Genomic DNA, 7,621 nt, shown 5'->3' on the forward strand with positions numbered 1-7,621 from the left:
TCACCAACCATTCCCATTTTATTACGGTGTATCCATATAAATGGCCCACCCTGTAGTTACTATAGTTAGGATTTTTCAATAATTATTTATCATTTATTCATGGTGGGAGGTTTTTCTTTATCTTTTGAATGTCACTGGCAATGTCTGCCCCTCTTTCTCCCACCCCTCCCAAATCACCCGCCATCCTTCAGTTGACTCTCTCCACTTCACTTACCTACTCCTCCCTCTAGCTTTAATAAACCCCATCAAACCTCTCATAAACTTTGATCAAATACTTCAAACCATGTCTTTGACAACCTGCATACACAGTCAAGTACCATCAGTTGGCAAATGCGGTCATTCCCTTAACTTATTACTAGTCTATAATCCCCAGAAGGCAGCTGAATGGAGATTAATGTTTTGGTAATGGTCATTCAGGTATCACTCTGCAAGACTGTAAAGAGGGGGGTATCCACCTTGTAGACTCAATCTGTTAAGGGTCACACTAGAGGGTTTAAATTGCTCCTTTCGAGAGATATCATCTGGCTTGAGAACAGTCACATGACTGATTGTGTTGTGGTTATTTTAGAGTTTAGCTCCTCTGTCTCTCTCTGCTTTCATCATTTCAGTTTTCTTAGATACAAGAATATTTCATTATGGCGTTATCTAAAGCCTCTAATTAAAAACTAAACGTTGAGTACTATGAAGCTCTATTTTGAATACACAGTAGTGTAGTTGTTTATTTTTATCACATAATCTGAGAAACCAGAGTTATGTATGAAAAAAAAATATCTAAAAACCTGTATTTACCCCCTGACATTTTAAAGCGTTTGTGGTTAGCATAGCAGCTCTGAGCTTTGGTTAGAGGGTTCAAGGTTTTAAAGCCAGAGCAATCTGAGAATCTGAAGAAACCCTTTGGGTTGAAAGTCATGCAACAGAAAGGTTCCAGCAGACCACTGGGACCCCAAATTTATGATTGCAGAGGCGAGCATGTCAAAAAGGACATGTAGAAAAAAATTCAGTTCTAAAAATTGTCACATCACTCAGCAAAAACATCACTTAATGAGTATTTGGACTTGTCTGTTATTATAAATGGAAGAATATCAGGTGATAGAAGTATGACCTTAAGAATCTCAAATCTTAATTGAACCCAGTAGTCCATATCTCTTTGTGGCTGAAGCTGAAGCTGTTTCCAGATTCTTGGCAGAGAGGCAAGCATGCTCTCAATACGCCTGGCTTTTTGAACACAATCTTGTTACTTAATTTATCAGTGAATTTCGTGAATAACAGAAATTCGAGGCACCGCCAAGGGCTGAAATGTGTTCACTGCGGAGTTTGGAGTTTTTTGCATTTCTTTCCTTTTTGCTGTAGTTATGTGGCAATACACATAGTTTTATGATTTGCTGAGGATCACTGTCTCTAATTACTTTAACCCAGCCTTAAAACACTGAAATGCCTCCTTTATGTTTAGTTGAAAGCTTTGGTCCTTGTGGAGTTTCAGCTCTACAGTTACTGTAGGTGGCTGTTATGGTGAAGGAAGGACTGAACCTGAAAGTAAAGATCCTTTTTTACTGGCAATATACTAAAAGACACACAATTTGTGTTCCACTAGCTGATGTGTTTGTTTACTGAGTTAATGTGATTTGTAGTACGTACTGAGATTTGGTTTTCAGCCAGGTGTCATCCACATACCTGAACCAATGACTTAGAGGTGTTCTAGGGTAGGATAACAAAGCCCTCTTTTTCACTTCTTCCATGTAAAAGTTGGCCACAGTTGGTGAAACTGTGGAACCCATGGTACACCCATGTTTTTTCCTGTAGTAATGACCCTTGTATGTGAAATCTGTGGAATGAAGACACACTTGGTCCGTGCTGAGAGTGGTCCTGTTGCTGATGTTGGGGTCATCTGGTAATCTCTTGTGAACTACCTCCAACACTTCAGTTACTCGAACACAACTGAGAAAAGATGTAACATCATACGAGACCATTGTTTCACCTGCCTCCATAATGACACCTCTCACCTTCCCAACAAAATCCAAAGTGTTCTGAATGTGGTGTTTAGAAATCCAAATTAACCACTGATTAGTTGTTATTGATCACTGGTCATTGATCAGTGGTTGTTAATCAATGGTCATGACCATATGCATATTAATGATCAAGAAACTGACCTCACAGCCCATTGTTCGTCAGTGGTGTTGGTTTCAGTCATTACCCACATAGCAAGCAGGTCTGGCCCGGATCTGGTATCAAGCCGGCACTGCTGGGTGACTTCTGGCATGATAAGATGTATGTCATGCAGATATGGGCCAGGCCTGGCATAGATGGCACTGTCTATGTGATAGCATGTCATATCTGGCTCGATTGTGGTTTGGGTTATGTGGCCCAGGCTCATAGAAAACAGGCCTAGCCCGGATCTGGCATCAAGTTGGCACTTCTGACTGACTGGTGTCATGGTAGGGTGTATGTCAACCAGATGTGGGCAAGGTCTGGCAATGATGGCATTATTTATGTTCCTATTTTATTATTTTAGTTAGAAGACCCAAATGCCATGTTGCAATACTATACTTCTATGGTAGAAAATGTTTCAAATCCAGGTTTGACAGGTTTGTGAGTGTACACTTTATCCAAAACCTAGTAACGGTTTACTCATCGTTGCCAGTGCGTGGCTGTAGCTCAGGCGGTAAAGCAGGTCACCGACTGATCAGAAGGTTAGTGGTTCGATCCCTGGCTCCTCCAGTCTGCATGTCAAGAGTGCAAATGTGTATGAATGTAGTTAGAAAGCTCTCAGTTAAAAGAAAGTGTGTGATTAGGTGAATGTGGCATGTTGTATAAAGCACTTTGAGTAATCTGGGAGAGTAGAAAAGCTCTATATAAGAATCAGTCCATTCACTGTCTGAACAGATTTTTGTTATGTTACTTTTGCATGTTCTGGCACATGTTGTTATCACATGGCTTGATTAAGGTACACATTAGGCTGATATCTGGGGCCAGAGCTGAAACTGTTCAGGGCCAGCAGTGTGTCTGCAACTGGCACCGTGGCTGCACACCACTTACAGATGGCTAACATACCGCAAAGAATGACGGCCCTTTGGTGGCCCAGATCAGGTTTGCCTGATGTAATCCACACATGGGCCAGCACAGGACGACCAGTGTGTATGCAACTGGCCTTGTGCTGGCCCATGTGTGGGCCACCTCTGGCAAACCAGGTCTGGGCCACCAAAGGGCCGTCATTCTTTGCAGTATGTGGGCCATGTGTAAGCACATTGTGTGGGCCAGATCTGGGCCATACCAATTTTGCTATGTGGGTATGTACTGTTTATATGGTTGGAGAAACATGCAGTCAACTGAAACTGAAGAAGTCACATGGATGAGTGACAAAACGTTTCTCCCACTAAACGTCCAGATAAAGAGAATCAACTTTTTGGGTTTTCCTTACCTGGATGATTGAGCATGCATTAAAATATACTTAACAGACCTTTGCTTAAAGCTGAGTGCTTCAGAATTGTGAAATATTTAAAAAGTCTACCATAACATTATTTAAGGTTTTCCTTTTATATCCAGCATATAGGTTTGAATACTCTGAAATATTTGTCTTTGAAGCAATGAAGAGTGAAATGATCAAAATTCCATTATAGAATATACACCGAACATACTTTGATTTTAACTACACACTAAGCAAATATTGGTAAGAACTTTTACGCATCTTATCTCTGCATCCAGTCTCACTTGTCAGTGTCCTAGGTTTCTTCACATATGAGTGAAAATCAAGACTTATCAGTAGAAGTCAACCGATTAATTAACAACCTATGGTGAAATAATACTTGCTTCAGATAGCTTAAAGGTGAAAAGATCTTCTAGGGAAAACTATGCCCATGTATTCTCATTAGTGGAAATGTACAAGCTACCAAGATTTGCACAAAAGCTGTGCCCCACTCTGAGAATACAAATAAGAAATACCAATAGTCCAGAGTTCATATACTGCAGGGAAAAGAACTTTCATGAAACATGTGAAGTAACGTTTAATTAAAAATGAAAGGGGCCTTTTAATAACAAATCTAGTAATTAAAAAGCCAAGCCCCCTTGGAAACGTGGTGAAGAATGTTCTTGTGAAATAGCTGAATCCATACATTTACTGTGACAAACTGACACATACACAGCGGTGCGTGGGAAGAGGGATAAGACTGTGAGGGGATTAACATGTAGTGACATGAGGGTGCTTTCAAAATGGATTGTTTATAGTGAGAGAGGGCTGCAAACAAAAGAAGAACATCACATTTCTGGTGTATTGTGAATGTGTTTGTTTCTTAAAAGAGTGACAAAATTATGGTAAGTGGAGACAACAGTAGTCAGTGAGGCACGCCCACACTTTATTAACCTCTCCTTTTCTGTGTGTGATTTGAGAGATGCCACGGAAGAAACCATGTGGATCTCTGTGGGATGCTTGTCAAGGCACAAAGTCTGTCTCTGCATAAAGAAACAAAACTGAGAACAATGTGTTTCTCAGAGAGAAATATTGATTTTTGATTATTTCATTTATGAATAGGAAGCCATGATGGCAGGTGCTTAATTATATTGCATGACCGACTTTATGACTGATCCTTCTGTTTCTTGTTAGACAGAACTTTGCCTGTAATTATAATACTGCTGAATTAAGTGTTAACAATTTCCGTTAAAACTCAAACATTTCCAGCTAAACTGCAAACAATAAGAATATAAACAAGCAACAAATATGTTTGCCTTATAGTTAAGTACCATTTAAATCCTTCTTTTTATATTTAATCAAAAAGATGTCTCAGAAGTTTTCTTGTGCAGGCTGTGCTTTGAGTGATTAAACCCCTAAATCTGTAGAATGAATTAACTCTAGTGTGATTTTACACATTGATTTAAACCACCTTAAGACCTTAAGGTCTTTTAAACAAGGATTGGTCAGTGCATTATAATTATCACTTGTGGAGGGATATATTGAGTATTAAATAGCAGTATTATAAATGCATGTTTGTTTACTAAATCCCTTTGTTTATGTTGCACCCTCAGAGAGACATGACTCCATTCTCCTTTTTCTTGCAACTTTATTCTCCTCAGTTCAGGTTTGGAGTTTACAGGCAGAATAGCGTATCATCAGCAAAACATCGCTCCCTCACGTCTCAGACACTGTTTTTTTTCTGCGCTCACTGATGACATCACACATCTGAACTCTGACCTCCTGGAGCCAGTAAACCACAAAAATTAACTAGAAATGTGTCCAAAAACAAAACACAATTAAATAAGAATAGTCTTTAAAGATTTTCCCCACAATTCAGAAAAATTTAAGTTTTATAACTACTTTTAGAGCGCAACATTTACAAAACTACAAAATTCACATAAGTGATCATATCGGTGGTGATTTTTAGAAAACCAGTGCTCACTGACAACATGCAATCAATTTGGCCTGAAAAATAACGTGAAATAGTCATGAAAGAGCAATCTATTTGTTCAAATTGTCACAATGTTTTTCCTAAAAAAACAGCATGCCTTTGAAATTGAATTCTAATGAGAAGTGTACTTCTTCTTTGCAAGGTGTATTTTTCCAAAGATTTAAAAGGAATAGCAACCATTGAATTTTAACCTAAAATTTAATGCATAACTGCATATTTATGGTGTCTAAAACACCAAGATTCAAGACACAACAAAAGGAAAAAAAAAGAAAACTATTATCACAGAAAAATAAAGCAGGTGGAAGAGACACCTGTGTCGCTTAATTAATGGCATGATTTGTGATCTCAAACTGCGAAGATGGCTTTGTAGCACTTCTGTTCCCTTTCCCCAAAAGATGACTGAGGAGCAACACTCTCTTTAGGGAAAAGTTGACTTTGCACTTTCCATAATTACCTCAGGTAAGATTCTGACCAAATGGTATGCCAGCTGACTTCACTAATTATCTTCTTTTAGTAGAATGTATGTTCTAAATGAACATTGCTTGGTTGACAATGTGCAGGGCACTGAAAATGAAGACTGAAGTTCATTCCTTGTCTTGTTAAGCTGTAATAAAAAAACCCAAAAACAAGCATTCTTTACAACTGAGACACGAGGCAGAATCAGATTGCTGTCTTACTATAGCAAACTTTTTAGATTAATCAAGGTTTAAAACCAGATTGCAATAGCTGCTACATTAAGCTTTGTGCATAATGTAGCAGCTACTGTAAATACTGCAGTATAAAGTAGTTTAATGGATTGCAGCAAGCCGCAAGAACTTTAGTGACAAAGAAAAGGAATTTCCTGAGCACAAACTTACTTATATCTTAGTGAAAGCGACTTTCAGCTACTCCCTTATTCACAAGGGGTTTTCACAGTGGGTAGCTCCACAAGTTTGATTTTGCAGACTTTTAAATCGATGCCCTTCACGATATAATGCCAAAGGAACTTGTACCCAATCCCAGATTTGGATTGGGTACCACTCGGCACATGTGTAAACACTGATTCATTGTACTGATGTTAGAACAATGGCATTCAAATAGACAGATATGAAGGAACAATAGTGGTTCTGCTACAATTAAATCAGTGCTAAAATGTTTGTAAGCAAATATCAAATTATGACAACAAAGATTACATTATTATTTAACTGTGTACTAATTAAGCACCTATAGTACATTTAATGGATGAGAAATTATAAAAACCAATTTCAAAGGAAATGAGTCATATCAAAACATCTGCATTCTCTGTAAAATGAGAGCTGACATTTTCAGACATTTGCATTTTCCTGTCTTAATAAACGTACACAGCTTCTTACACAGGAGATGTGATATGGCTGATAACTGTGCATTCGCTTGATGCACAGCAGGTGTTAGCAAGGCAGCCTTTTACCATCTGTATAACACATCTGAGATTGTGGTGGCGTGCATTAGCCGGACAACACAATTCCTAATATCCCAGTGGCACTGGCCTTAACCATGTGCATGTTATCCAGCATTTAATTTCTTGAGTACTGAAGATATTTAAATCAGAAGATTAAGAGTCTTTATTTCATGGTAATTGGAACTGGTCTCTGCATATCTATCACTGAGTCCCACAAACATCAGTGTGGTACAGATGTTCATCAGTCAGCAGAGAATATTAGCGTGTACACTTCTTTGCTCAGGGACATTGTTCTGTAATTAAGGAAGAATTGCAAACACATTGCACAAAAACATCATAAATCTGGGCTTTTATTATTTAAGAAGAAGACATTCAATGCAGTTCGTGTCCCAGCTGCGTATAGACTTTAAATTGTATGCAGCACTATGTATCAGTGTATTTGTGCATTACATATGCCTTTCACAACTGTGTATTCTGTATCAGGGCAACTGGGAAATGCAGATAAAGGGAAAAACAAATGTTCAATGTTTTCTTCATTGTGTAGGTGATGGGCATAAATTAAAATAGAAAAGGTTGGAATAAAGAAGATAACCTGCAGATAATATCCCAAAATACACTATTGGGCTATTTAAATGACATATGCAGTGAATTCAGAGAATAGTATTTGGGCACCAGTGTTGGTCAAGTTACTTGAAAAAAGTAATCGGTAACTAATTACTGATTACTTCCCCAAAAAAGTAATCCCGTTACTTTACTGATTACTTATTTTCAAAAGTAATTCATTACTTAGTTACTTCAAATCAAATCAAAT

Source organism: Pundamilia nyererei, unplaced genomic scaffold (genome assembly GCF_000239375.1).
Source record: "Pundamilia nyererei isolate P.nyererei 1_Seehausen unplaced genomic scaffold, PunNye1.0 scaffold00026, whole genome shotgun sequence".
Classification (NCBI taxonomy): Eukaryota; Metazoa; Chordata; class Actinopteri; order Cichliformes; family Cichlidae; genus Pundamilia; species Pundamilia nyererei.